This window comes from Citrus clementina, unplaced genomic scaffold (genome assembly GCF_000493195.1).
Source record: "Citrus clementina cultivar Clemenules unplaced genomic scaffold, Citrus_clementina_v1.0 scaffold_5, whole genome shotgun sequence".
NCBI classification, from domain to species: domain Eukaryota; kingdom Viridiplantae; phylum Streptophyta; class Magnoliopsida; order Sapindales; family Rutaceae; genus Citrus; species Citrus x clementina.
In genome coordinates, this window is record NW_006262201.1 from 5948560 (window position 1) to 5964402 (window position 15843).

The following is a 15843-nucleotide window of genomic DNA, read 5'->3' on the forward strand; positions in this document are numbered from 1 at the left end:
ATCTCTGGTGCTAGAGCTTTTATGCGGTTGCAAAAGACTTTATCATTTGTAGTGAAGCACTCTTTAGCAATCTCCCAGTTGCTAACAATCAAAGCTCTATGCATACCCAGCTTGATCATGAAGATCGGACCATGCTTGTCGGCAATGCTTCCCAAGGTTACATGTGCAGCTGGTTTTTGGCCTCCTAAGAGATGGAGGTGACCAATCAAAGGCCATGCACCACCAGGCTCCGGCACCGTCTTCTTGTCGGTTGAGTTTCTGTGCCTTCTTGATAACCATAATAGAGAATAAACAAGCAACAAGAAAGTGAAAAAGGCAGTAATAACAACAGTAGTTGTGAAAGGAAGATGAGTGTCCATCACAGTACTTCCTCAGAAAGAAATTGGATCTATTAAATATATAAGCTGTATGATAATCCAATTAGGACAAGGACCCTCAACCCAATTAAGGGGTGATTGTTAGGACAAAGATCGTCTTTTCGTTTTTCTTTTTTCTTTTTTCTTTTCTCTTTGTTAAATGATTGGTCAATATTCAGTTTTGAATTTGTCAATCAAAATAAATTTTCTTTCATTTTATTTATAATTAAGCTAAATTTTTTAATTTGATTTGACAAACAAAGAGATCTAAAGGGGCTATTCGGCATTGTTTTTGCCAAGTCATTTTCTGTTTTCAAAATATAATAAAATGAAAAAGATGTTTCACAAAGCACTTTTCTAGCAGGTTCTTGTATTTGATGAAACAAAAATCATAGATGTCTCTTGCGCTCATTGTTAAGTTTTTATTTCAATCAATCATGATAATATCCATAATAATGTAGAAAGGAATAAATGAAAAAAATATGAGTCCTAAATATAATTTTTTTAACAAATTACTAAATACATTTTTATCAATTTCATTTTTAAACACTATAATAAAACAGGCTATACACACATTTTCATATTCACTAGAAACAAATACAAACACAACATTTGAAAAATGATACCAAATGCAACCTAAGGGGTTGTTTATTTTTTGGCTGAAATATGAATTTTAACTATTTTCATACATGTCTAATTATATAATGTTTAAGTCTGAATGAAAAAAGTTAAAGATTTTGATTTGTATTTGAATGGCAAAACATCTTAATAGAACTTTAATATTCTCTCTCATTTATAACCCCTATTAAATACATTTATTTCCCACTATATAAATTATCCTTTTATTATTTTATTATTTGTCTATTTTCTTTGTTTTGTGTGTATTCAACTATCAATTTTTTTTTATTAAGAATGAGAATTTTAAACATAACTAGACCTTAGTTGAGTATGTTTTATAATACATCCATTACTTTTTTTTATATATATAATTACAAATTTTCTAATAGATTTTGAATTTTATTTAATATATTGATTTTAATTCAAATGATTAAACAATTCTTGGTTGACATACATAATTAAAAAGAATAAATATCATATAATACACTAAAAATAACATTACAAGTATCATATATTAATGTCAAAAAATACATATGTTAGATATATTTTTTGTTTTCATGCTTTTATCAATTTTTTAACTAATCAAATAATTTATTTATAAATTTCATGTATTTGACAAATAATAACTTTCATGTGTTTGACAAATAAATATAAGTATTGTTAATATTTATGAGGTTATATATCTCAAAATATCATATTTCATATATTTTCTTTAAAAAAAAAAATTGACCACTTATATTCAAATATTGAATGAATAAAAACAAACATTTCATTTACATATATATATATAAACTTATTCAGACTTCAGCCAAATTAAGATACCTTCATATTTCAAACAAAAAATAAATGATACCTAAAAGAAGAGAGAGAGAGAGAGAGAGAGAGAGAGAGAGAGAGAGAGAGAGAGAGTTCTATTCCTATATAATAGTATCCTCTAAATGTAATTTAGTTTAGAAGGAATAATCATTAATTAGACAAAAAATCTATCGGAACACTGAAAAAATAATTGTAAACTAAACTTGTTTTGCTATGTAAATGGAAAAATATTATAAACTCAGAAAACAGACTCGTCTCACCGTTATTTTTATTAACGTTGAGTCAATCTCTAATTTTTTTAACGATTTTTTTTAAGATATATTTATTGCAATTTATAATTAAACTTTACAATATAAAAATAAGTAATAGAATAGTAAAATTAAATAGATTACTGAATGAAGTTTATTTAGTCATAGGTTTCATTAAATATAACTTAAGTTTTATTTATTTTTAATTGAAATGATAACCAACGCAACCCAAAATTAAATAAATTATAGGTTGAAAAGATTGATGTCAAATCAAGGAAATGAAAAACAAAACTTTGTCGGTTTTGACGAGTTGGTTTTTAGCGACAAGATTGCTTAATTTATTGATCAAGAAGACTAGGAATCCAGAAGACATATGAAAAGACGACAACATTGCTTTTGGACGGCCAGCATCTTTTCTATTATTAAAATAACATCGTGAATGAGGAAAGTTTGATTCATTAGACAAATTTGAAAAATAAATAAATAAATAAAAATGGGTTACATATGATGTATTCAAGGACAAGGACAAAGCAATTAAACTAAAATCGAAAGCAGCCAAGTGAAATATGCCAAATGAGTTACGCTTTTCTCACGGCTTTCTTATTTAGAATGTAGGTAAGAATTCATTTATTTGATTCGATTTAATGTGAATTAAGTGAGTTTAAATTTAAAAAAATTTATTCATTTAATAAATTGATGAATTTGATTCGATTAGTATATTAAATAAATCGAATCCTAAGTTTAAATATATTAATTCGTTATTTATTGAGGATTTGCTTAATAAATGATCATAAACGAATCAAATAGATCAATTCATTTATTATTCATTTAACTAAATTATTTATTTATTTTTAAATATGTATCAAAAAAATTTAAAGTTTGAAGGATAGTAATTATAAATGATAATAAGTTTGTATTTTGTATTTGAAGTTTTTTATATTTTATTTTGCTTAATTTTTATTTATTAATTATATTGTTTTAAATAATTCATATTCAATTCAATTTATCATGGATTTAATATAGGATAAACGAATAATAAACTGATACAGATTCATTTTGATTCATTTGTTAATTCTATTAAATGAATTAAACAAATCGAACCAAACATTCATTAAATAAATAAATCGAATTCAAATCCTAAGATTTCAATTCATTTATTAAAAGAACGAGTCCGATTTAGTGTAGTTTTGACCCAATTCAATTTGAATTCAAATCGTTATTTGTTTTGCCATCCCTAGTACATCGATACATGCCTGTATCATATATATAGATCGGGTGTCCTGAAAATGACATCCATTTATTTGTTAAAGAAATAAAAAAAAAAAAGAACATGGGCAACAATCGGTTTTTGTAGCCGGTTGTGCTTCAAAATAATAAAATAATCATATAAAATTATTATATAAATAATTAATAAAAAAATGTATATGTGAATGAAAATTAATCTCAAATTTAATGCTCGTCATTTCATTTTATCTATACTAAATTTTTAGGTGCTAACTAAACGATTTCAAGTTATTGCTTAACGATTTTAGGTTTAACTATAACAATTACAATTTACAAGTTAACGTTAAAAGTTTCAAGTTAACATAGGTTTCATATTTAATGATATTAGTTCAAGTTTAATGACCAGGTTCCAAATGCGCATTAAATGACTTCTGATTTAATGATTTGAGGTTTCATATTAATAGTTAACCATTTTAGTCAAATGTTTAAAGTAACATTGTTTTCTCTCTTTTTTTTTTTTTTTTGTCTGAACCACGAGATGGTCCTGAATGAGCCCTAATTATGGGAGCGACATTTAAGTCCGTACCACAATCCAGACTAATTTCCGCTCGTACCGGGTTGGCCCGTAAGGAGTAAAGTGCTGGTTAAAGTGGTGACTTCATGCGAGAGGGGACCTTGAACCCCTGATCTCTCTTAAGGAGTGAGAGTGTCAAACCACTCACACCAACCAACTTTGGTTAAGTAACATTGTTTTCTTGTTTAATGACACTGGGTATAAATTTATTGCTAATGATTTTAGTTTATGGACCTTGGTAATAGGTTTCACATATGCATTAAATACTAAGTAGTTCCGGGCTTAATGATTACAATTTTAAATTAATGGTCTTAGGCTTCCTGTTATCACTAGTTTCATATTTGATGATAAAATTTTCAAGTTCAATAATAACATTTCATGTAGTGCTTAATTATTCTAAGTTTACTGATTACAATTTTAAGTCAATGGACCTAGGTTTCATATTAGCATTAATTTCATGCTTAATAATAGAGTTTTCTGGTTCAATATTAATTAGTTCATGTAACGCTCATTGATTTCAAGTTTTAATAACTACAATATTAAGTTAATGGTCCTAAATTTTATGCTATCAGAAGTGTCATGTCAAAGTTTTCATGTTCAACAGTAATAGTTTCATTTAGGCTGCGTTTACTTTTTGGATTGAATTGGGAATCCTGAGGAGTGGGAATCTTAGGATTGGGAGTGTGGAGTAGGAGTGAGAGTAGGTTGTTTACTTACACTGGAATGGAAGCATGGAATAGAGATCAGAATCCAATTTATGTGTTTACTTTGTCTTGGATTGGGAGTAAATAGTTTCAAATTATAATTTTATCCTTATTTAAAGAATTATAGTTTTTAATTACAAAACTAATAAAAAATATATTTAATGAATAATATTTATTTTATTATATTTGTAAATTTATTATAATTATTAATATTCTTAATTATGAACAATAAATTATTAATTTTAATATAAAATGAAACCTTATTTTATTTTATTTAATATAATTATATTAAATTTATTATTATATAAAATAATAATATAATATTATTTAGTACAAAATTAATATTTTCTTAGAATAAACTATTTATTATTATTAATATTAAATAAATATAGTACTATTATTTTTAAAATAAATATAATAATATTATATTTATTAACTCTCTATTAATATAATAATATTATTTTAAAATAATTTTAACTTAGAATCAATGCAAATTATTATTTAGTTAAATATAATATTATTATTCAAATAAATATAATATTTTTATTTTATTTTATTAATTATAATATATTAAATTAAATTAAATTAAAAATAAAAGGGTAAAAAAGGGAGAGGTGGGAGTGGATTCCCACTCCCACCTCCCCCAATGGGAGTCCCACTCTCACTCCCCACTCTAAAAATGGGTGGGGCCCACGGAGTAGGATTCCCAATCCCTTCCTATTTTGAGAAAGTAAATACTGGAGTGGAAGGAATCCACACTCCTCACTCCCACTCCAGCAAGTAAACACAACCTTAGTGCTCAATAATTTCAAGTTTAGTGATTGCAATTTTAAGTTAATGGTCCTAAGTTTCATATTAGCATCAATTTCATATTTAATGGTAGAACTTTCAGGTTAATGGTTTCATGTAATGTTCAGAGAATTCAGACTTAATGATTAAATTTTTAAATTAATGGTCTTATCTTATACGAGCATTATTTTCATGTGTTAAACAATAATTAATAGTTTCATGTTAATGGTTTAGAGTTTTATGTTAACATTTGTTTCATGGTTTTATATTTAATGATACAATTTCAAGTTAACGTTTCAAAGCACTAATTTCATATTGAATGATGGTGGTTTCAAGTTTAATGCTCGAAGTTTCATTTCTTTAGTTTTACTTTAAGTTTCAAGTATTAAAAAATTTATTTCAAGGTTCATGGGATATGTTCATGTTTAATGGTTAAGTTTCTAATTAAAATTGGTGATGCATACAAGCAATAAACTCGTTACACATGAGGTGGGTAAGAAAAATCATTAGAAATGTATAAACATATAGGTTTATTGAGAAAAAAAATTGTACAGGACTAGTTTGATGAGGTGATAGGGCTAATCATCAATAAAATTAGGGGGTGTTTAGTATGATTTTTGGCAAGTTGTTTTACGTCTTTTTTAAAGTAAAACTTCTTTGGTGGTGGCACATGGAACAATAGTGCTTTTATTTTGAGTAATAGTAAACTTATAAATTCATAAATTAATTATTATATCTAAATTAATATAACATGATTAAATTGATTAGATTAAATATTTATTTTCTTATATAATTTATTTTTATTATGTTATAATTTTATTTAACTAATAAATTAATACTAAATTAATTTATACAAAATAAATTTATGCGAGTTAAATGTGACGCTACCATCCCCGCTTCATTTTACAGGAACCGAACCCACCTATTTTTCAAGGTTAAGGCATAAACAAAAAACAAAATAAATGAAGAACCAATATATGACGCTTTCTAACCAATAATTTCTAGTTCGCCCCATGTGGCGGCGTCTGAAGAAAAGGTCTAACCAATACTTTTTTATTTGTAGTCAAACTAAGTAGTCCCACTATGTGTAAAAAAGAAAAAAAAATCATTATTTACACCAATTAGTTAAGTTTTTTTTATTTTATTTTCAACTATAAACTAATATTATTTCAGACAAATTATTAAACATATTTTTAAAAAAATTACGATTAAGATGAGCTGCCAAACATGCTTTCAAGTTCATCAAAAACTAATTATATTTATTCTATAAAATAAGTGTAAAAATATCATCTTAAAAATAATACCAAACGCACTCTTAATACGCTTGAGATCATGATAAATATATTAATTTAGCGAGTATTAAGTAATCAATAAATTAATAAAGTATGAAAATATTCCATATATTTGGAAAATATGATCCATTGATAATATTGATTTACCTTGATATGGTATTGATTTCTTATATTTGAATATTAATTAACCACATTACATTGATATTATGAAGGTTAAAGTTAAATTATTTGAACCCATAAAAATACTCTCTATACTCAATTTTTCAATATACCCATTATTAAATTTTAAAAATCACTTTTTTTCTTTTAAGACCCATTAAATCCTAAATGTAATTCCAATTTTCTTCTTTATCCATATTTCTTCTTTCTTCTAAAACCTATGCATGAAGATTTTTTTTTTTCCCCTTTATGCCATTGAAACAAATTACTGTTGACGAAAAGTGAGAATTGAAATTGGCCATATAAACTCTTTCATATGATTGAAGAGAAGAAAGAAAGCTACAAAAATGGTAAGTTATGAACAAGAAACAAGAGTGATATAACTACTGAGGTAGTGAAAATTCATTCTTTATTAAACCATGTCTAAATTTTGCAACTTTAAAAGCATGAAAGGATGAAAGAACTCTATTTGCATGGCCTTTCCTCTTGCATCTGTATCTTTACACCAAATGCACACTTAGGGACACTAATTATCAGCGACTAATAATGGAAACACAATAATTATATTTTGAATAGATTAATTAGCAAGTTTAATACAATGAAACTTTCTCACTTACTTTGAATAAAAATTTATGAAAAGAAAATAAGTAGATTTATGAATCGTGATAGGTTGGGTGTATATAATTTTAAATCATTTTGTCATTTTTACTTTTGAGTAATTTCACTTAAGGTTATTAGAGTAATAAAAAAATTACAGAAACATGCGTGTGAAGAGTACTGTTATAGATCAAATAGTCTTACTCATATATATATATATATATATATCATGTTAAAGATTATAGTTTTGCTATAAAACCTAGTTGTAAAAAGAAGCCCTCAAAGAGATATTGAAATTGAATAATTTCTTGTTATGAAATAGCAATACCAACTGATATTGCATTTTGCGTTACAAAAAGTTAGGTTTTCACAAAAGCCGCATGGACATACCATTGGATTTAGGTTTGTATCAGGTCATTATTAACTAAGTGAGTCCTATAGAGGAATAGAAATTTCTTTTAAAAAATATTATCTTATAAATTTATTAATTTACCATAATATCTCTAATTTAAAAAATTATTATTTAATTGAGATAATTTATCGAGTATTAATTTATTAAAATTCTATTGTAATTCTTATTAACCAATTCATTTAGTTATTTTATATGAATGTAATCATTGATGTTTGCTTATTTGGTAGAACAATTGAACAAATGAGCAGTGGGTGATCTTTTTATGGGACAAAAAGTTTGTCCCACCTTAAGACCCACTAAAATTTAGGCTTAGGATTCAACCGGGCACTATATTCTTGTCCTACAATTTAAGAGTAATGATACAGCCACAAACTCTTGTACAAATTTATTTTGTACAAACTGACGTAACATTAATTTATTGGTTGAATGAAAATATAAATTAATAAAAACAAATCATGTGGGTCAAGTGATATTTAATTCAACCAATCTTATCATGTTAGATCAGTTTGTACAAAATAAATTTGTACAAGAGTTTGTGGTTGTATCATTACTCAAAATTTAATAATGAAAAAATTGTTGCGAGACTCAATTATGTGCCAAATGCTGAGGTGGTAAGCGATTTGTGCACAAATTTTTCTCCTTTATCTATTATAATTATTAATTGATACTAGAGAAATTTAAAATAAACTATTGATTTGAAATATAAGTAGGGTGCATGGGTTATTTCATGTTAAAATATTGACTTAAAATTTTCACATAAATTTTGAGTCATTAATCAAAATTAAATAATAATTCGTTAATCAAATTAACAATAACCGGTTCAAGATAACGCAAATAATTATTATTAATTCGTGTAATTAGGAATAGTCTATTTATCTTAATGAAAATGAGATGCATAATCAATCTCTAAAGGGAACAACTTTGGCAATAATGAATCTTCTAATAACTTATATTCTTCATGGTCAAGTTACATTCTTAGGGCGCCATTGGGAGTGATGTGTGGCAACTGAACTAACAAAACCCAACTTGTGAAGTGTTTGGTAACACTTTGCAACTGAATTTTGGCAGCTCAACAATTATTTTTTCTCAATTCTATTTCATAGCTGTATAACTTTTACTTCACAACAGATGCAACTTAAAAGTTACAAACCTCATTCCCAAACGCATCCTCAATTACTTAAAAGACTCCAAAATTTTTCTCGCAACACAACGAATTCCTTCTAGCATATCACATGTTTAATCAAACTCCCCATATAAAATTTTTTCCGCTATTACGAAAGAATATAAAATTTGAAGCTGAGATTGTTTGAGTGCAAGTGGAAAATCTTTGATTCAATGTCAGCGAAGTATTTTGAATGAAAAATAAAACAAAGGATAACAACAGATATGAGCTTTAGAGCTCAAGTGGCGACTCTCGCAGTCCCTTGAAGAAAACTTAACTGAGAGTTCTAAGCACACAACAATTATTGAAACAGCATAAATTACATACCAGCAAATGCAAAAACTATGAAGGGAGACCCTATAACTGAATCATGGCATTTGGTATCACTTGTGGCGAATCTAATTCAAGACAATATTCCTAAAAGACTGCTGAAACGATGAGTACTGAATGGATCAATGCCAAATTACAGTTGAAACTGAGAGCCATGCTGCAGTTACTATGCTTTCCCCTCTGTTATTACCTATACAAGTGAAAGGAAAGAAAAAGCATAAATTAAAATCTGCTTTTTCAGTTATTATTAGTACATAAAAGGATCTTTTCTTCGTATCTCTGATTTTCTACTTGTGTTGAGTCTATGTTGAGGCATAATTTTGACAATAGAAGCAACCACAATTAGACTGCCATTTTTTATGACCCTGTGAAGGTTTTACTATATATACACGTATATGAATCAACTGAGGAAATTGAAAAATGCATACCAAATTGGTATCTATCATATAAGAGTAAAACTCACCCCCATTTAATCCATCAGATTCCGTAAGGATATATACGGATATAATAACGCCACTCCAATTCGCACTCAGGAAGCCTTCTCAAGTTGATAGATAACCTTTCGAGTTATGGCATGGCTCCTGCCCTCATTGTCCACTCTTCTACCCAAAACATTGATTTCGGGCGCAAAATCTTGAGTTGTAGAAATCCACCAAAGCCAGCGCAAGCCAGCTTTCTTCCTGAATACAAACTCTGCTTCAGTTTCAACACTCGAAGATGTGGAAGCTTTTCCAGTGCTGGCAAGGGATCATATTTGAGTTCAGCATTTGTTAAACTCAGTTGTGTCAGACTTGGAGGAAATTTGTATTTGGATAAGACCATTTGTGAGAGCTCCACATCTTGCTATCATTCACCAACTTCAAGCATTCTAGTTTCAGTAGCTCACATAGGCTTTTGGACAAGCTAGATTGAAAATAACTCAAATCTCAATATATTCTAAGAGTTTGAACATTTGGTAGTCTTCTCAATATATCTGGTGTAGAACTACTAGGGTGAAAGGCTATTAAGAAATGAGATTTTTTAGAGAGCAGTAGTGATTTTCTGGAGGTGCAGGCAGAGTGATGTGACCAAAATTTAGATGCATGAGTTTGCATCTTCCAAATGTCCTACACTGTATGATCTATGTAGCTAGCTTGATGTCATATATAGTGTATAAAGGTTTAGAAGGGTGCTTATGGATGAAGGAAGGCTTTTGAGGGAAGGGATATTCAGCTTCAAATATCTCAAAAGGAATAAATTTTCTATTCTAGATGGAAATTGGTCAAGAACTAGAGAGCCTATGTTCAATAACCCTGAGGAGTTTGAACATTTTACAAATGTTTTGGCAATCTATATAGGCAAGATGGTCGCTTTCTAAGGTGGTGTACAAGAAATAATGGATGTGCATGTCATGAGTACTCTAAGAAACAAACAGAGTTGGATTTCTGTAAATGGAGAACTGCTTAATAGTCTTCCATGATTTCTCTTCTAGATCTACCTCAAGTGCCAGGCAAATTCCATGATATGTGTAGGATCCATTTATACTGCCCATGAATTACTGGAAACAGTGCAAGCTTTAATTGTGCCTCCAACTCTTCTCTTAATTAAGCTTCTCCTGATTAGTTCTTTCAAGTAATCCTCAGACAGTTTCCTCTCTGTTAAGAGTTATGAAACCTTCAGCTATTCACGACTGATACAATTGCCTGGTGGATATCTCTAAGCATGCATGGAAGACAGACAGATAAAAATAGCACAATTTCAAGTATGCAGATAACTCCAAGCAGAAAAATCAGAAGCCCAGATGGTCAATGCACTATTTCCATCTTATGTGTTTCTAATGACTTGCTTCCATAGTATAGGATAAAAAACTAGCAATTTTCTGCACTTTATTCTGATTAATGGTCCTCCATTAGGCAACAAATCAAGCGCAATCTTCTCTCCGTTTTCCAATTCGAACAAGGTAAGGATGTCAACATCAGTAACTATTATCAATACTCTACTTCCATTCTGATAATCTGGAATAACTTATACTGTGATAGACATCATCAACGACTAGATGTAGGCATCACAGACATCATTATGATCCAATATCTTGTTGAAATGGTAGACTGTAGACACCCTAACCCAAGCATGACAATCAAAATAAAACTTGACATGATTATTATTGTAAGTCTCTGCAGCAAAAACAGTCTTATCGAAACCACTACTATCAAGAATCACAACTGCTGAAAGCTGAGGTTGTCCTTCTATCAATAGGTCTAACAACTGCTCCATCTCTCCTTTCTCAAACCCTCTATATATTACTTACTTGACAAGTCTGAATGCACTTGTCCCTTTCTTTACCGACACTAATATTTTCCTAGTTAGATGGAATTTGCTGCATCCTATTTGTAATATCAATGATTTTACTTTGTAGTCCTTCAAGAGCATTGCACAAGTCATTAGAAGAACTGCCGCTTTCACTATTTTGTTGCATGATGCTGATAAAGAATGTGTCAATGGCTTTCTCAGATTCAATGGCAGCGTGACCGAAGGGTCCGGTCTATTAACATCTTCTTCGGTTAAGAGTTGAATTAGAATCCAAGTCATGTTGCCTTCATAGTTCCTCAGCAAAGCAGTAATAGTTTCAACCTCGGATAGAATGTTCTGAAAACATGGCTTTGTTGAATCTCGTAACAATCCTTCTTCACCTGCCAATACCCTTTTGAACCTCTCAGAAAATAGTAAGAGGTTGATGTTCATTTCTCCTTTTCCCTGCAGCTAGCATTCTGTTATTATTAATTCACCATTAAATGACCAAGGATTATATTTAATATTGAGAAATACAGTCTATTTGCCTACATTATTACACATCTTTAAAAACCCCTAAAAATCCCGAAATCCTTCATTGGTATTCACAAATCATTCATTGGCATTCATACACACATCTACAAAAATCATTCAAAATTTCAGAATATTCATCATTCTGTTATCAAAATTCGAGATCCTTAATGATGGTCGATAATTTTGGAAGCTAAATATATAGTTATTAATTAAACTCTGCCCAATCGAATCCATCAGTTATAGAAATATCTAAAATTAAAAAAGAGACTCTATCAAATTAAAACTAATAAACTACTGAACATATTATCTACAATTCATCATGTAACAATCTAACGTTAACTTCTAATTTCGTAACAAAATAGTTCCCAAGTTAGCATTAAAATCAATAAATCAAACTCATAAACTCAAAAGAATTTAAAGAGAAATCACCTTACCAAAGTCAGGAATTGCAGAGAAACGCTTGAACTCAAGCTTGTGATAATCGTGTACGATGATCATTCAGATTCAAAATTGAAATAGCAACTCCAGATCTAGACAATAGAACCATGGCTAATTACCAAAAGGGAGACTGTTGGCAGGCCAAAGTCAAAAGTAGACAGCACTATGATTTGTTAAGGAAAAAAGAATAATGATAAATCTCGGACTACTCCCTTACCTATCATTAAATTTTGGATAAAAATTTATTTAGTCCTTATATTATTAGGTTAGTGTCTATTTAATTTTTATATTTTTTAAAATACTTCAAAATATTTATACTACTAAATATTGACACTCATACCATTATTTTTTATTCTTTTTAACTTGCTTTTATAATATTACATTCTTATAATAATTTTTTTATATTAATAAAAAATTAAATTATCAAATTAAACTCAAAAATAAAATAAAAATAAAAATGGTATACAGTAATTTTTGTGGAAGCTCACGTATGTCTTAAAAGTTAATATTATAAAAAATTACGTTATCAATTTTTTTAGAAAAATTAATATTTTAACTCAAGAGAGTATTCCACAAAAATTAATATATTTTTTTATATTTTTATTTTTTGGTGTTAAACTGGTAATTTATTTTTTTTCTTTTCAATAATGTCTAAAAAAATTATTATAATAAGGTAATATTATAAAAATAAGTTAAAAGGAACAAAAAATAATGGCAAGAGTATTAATAATTTAATGGTAGGGATGATTTGGGGTATTTTTAAAAATATAGGGATTAAACGGATACTAACTTCAAAATATAGGGACTAAACGAGCTTTTACCTTAAATTTTCTATCTTATTTTTAAAAATTTTAATTTATTCTTCGTTTTGTTATCGATACTAAAAATATTCATCAATTTTCCTTATCTTTTGGGTCCAGCTACGATGCAACGATGGTACCGTGCTACCATTTCATCCAGCCGTTGGATCCACTTGAATTGGTGAATTTATTGAGATCCAACGGTTTGGTGCAATGGTAGCACAGTACCACCGTTACACAACAATTTTCTCCTATCTTTTAATTAAATATTGAGATAATTTAAAGTTTTCAAAAGTAAAGGAAATAATTTTAAAATAGTCGCTAGAGGTGTGATCCAAAATTTACCAAAAAATATGGACTAATTAAAATACAAGTATGCAACCCAAGAGAGGGGTGAATTGGGATATTAAAAATTATTTAATTTTAAAACAAAACTCAATGCAAATCTAAGACGGATTTAAAGCAATAACAAATAAATCAATCAAACACAATAAAAAGATTAAGGGAAGAGAAAACAAACACAATGATTTTTACGTGGTTCGGCAATCCCTGCCTACGTCCACGCCTCCAAGCTCACCGGGCTTGAGGATTTCACTAAACAAGCCTCCAAGACTTCAAATGCTTACAATTGACTTCCAAGGTATCAATGGACTTTCACAACAAGAGATTATCCACAATCTCTTAACCCAAGTGTATCCCAACACTTACAATTTTTTAACTTGATTTTACAAAAAGGATTACAAATGAATTTCTATCACACAATGTGTTTGATCACAAATGAAAGCTCAATGTGTGAATGAATGATATGAATACAAGGATTTAAAGTTCAATGAAAGTTGTATTCTCAATATTTTGCTCAATCATGATCGTTGGAATTATTCTTGTTTGAATTGGATTGATCTTATTTATAGTTGGAGCTGAAAAACTAGCCGTTATAGACTGTCTGCTCGAAAACGGTTCGCCGTTAACCATTAACGGTTAACCATTTAGGCCTGTCAAAGTTACCGTTGGACCAATTTTCAAATAAACGGTTTACCGTTTAGGATTACCCTTTCGCCGTTAAATTTCAGAGACCTGCAAAACAAATTTGGTTTAACCGTTCTTACTAAACGGTTCAAGGTTAGCAATTTGAAAATAATCGGTTAACCGTTTTCAGTAAACGGTTCACCGTTATGTTCCAGAATTATCATTTTAACAATACTATGCAGAACATGCTTTCTGGAAATTATCGGTTAGCCGTTTTCAGTAAACGATTAGCCGTTTGCTATAGTAATCGCCACAGTGAAATGATTTTTAAAATTATAGTTTTGTCCCAAAACTTTCTATAATTATATTATGGCCTAAATTATCATAAAACTTTACAAATAAGTCCATATCCAGAGTTTCAAAACTTTTTCAATTTAGACCATTAATTGAAAACAACCAATTTCATAAAATCATTTTTCCATTAAGTATAAAACCTTTATATTATGAAAATAATGATTTATTTAAAATAATTTGAGCTTTTGAAAACTTAATCATACTTAATCTTGTTTGTTATTATCAAAATCAACATTATAGATGCATGTATGCTAACACTAATTATTGAATGAAGAATTCTCTCCTGATTACTAATAAAAATTTAAGTAATAAGTATTGTTAATAAATAATAAAAAAACAGAAAATTGTTGATAAATAAAAAAAGAAATTAATAATAATATTTTTATAAAAATTGATAATAATATTTTTAAAAGCTAAAAAAATTCAAATCATGTGAGAATCATATCCATTTACTTATGAATTCAGCAGCCACACATTTTTCACCCAATATTTTACACAAACTTATAATCATTAAACCACAATGCTTGTACGAAGGGGTGAAAATTTGGTTCATGATTTGTTCGTTTGGTTTGATTCAAATAAATTGGATTTAGGTATAGAAAAATTAATTCGTTTAATAAATAATTGAATTATATTCGATTTGTTAAATAAACAAATCAAATATGGGCTTGAGGTCATTAATTTATTTATTTGTTTCTCTTTATTTATATTTTGTAGGATGTTAATTTTGGGTTTTTTTATTTTTTTATTTATGTTTATTGATTATTATTTTTATAAACAAATAATCTTGTGTTTTTTTCTATTTTCTATTTTTGTTTATTGATTATTATTTTTATAAATAAATCCAGATTCAATTAATTTGTTATTAATTTTGCATAAACGAATTAAACAAACCATAGATGAATCCTAATTCAATTCATTTAATTTTGTACAGCAAATGAATTAAACGAATTATTAACTAATAGAGTCCGAATCTTGAGATTATGTTTCATTTAATAAACGAAGAATTCATCAAAATTTAACTTAATTCTTTTACGATCCGATTAAAATTTAATTTGTTCATTCGTTTGTCTCTCCAACTTCTAAGTATAGAAATTGATTGATAGTCAACATAGGTCCCACCATTTAGTACAATAAAGCTGATGGAGTGATGCGGCCCAATTACTTCATTTCTCCAAGATCAAAAACAACGTCAATCCACC

At 28.3% G+C, this 15843-nt stretch overlaps 1 long non-coding RNA gene and 1 pseudogene across 1 annotated transcript; both read right to left on the reverse strand.

The window, feature by feature from the left end:
• LOC18042258 overlaps positions 1-359 on the reverse strand; it is a 6599-nt pseudogene extending 6240 nt beyond the window's left edge.
• Positions 360-9103: 8744 nt separating this feature from the next.
• On the reverse strand, positions 9104-12673 carry LOC112098562. The gene is made up of 3 exons (XR_002905671.1): positions 12518-12673; positions 9745-12020; positions 9104-9471 (listed from the first exon to the last, which is right to left on the reverse strand). It is a non-coding gene; the product is annotated as an uncharacterized LOC112098562 (long non-coding RNA).
• Between the last annotated feature and the right edge of the window lie 3170 nt (positions 12674-15843).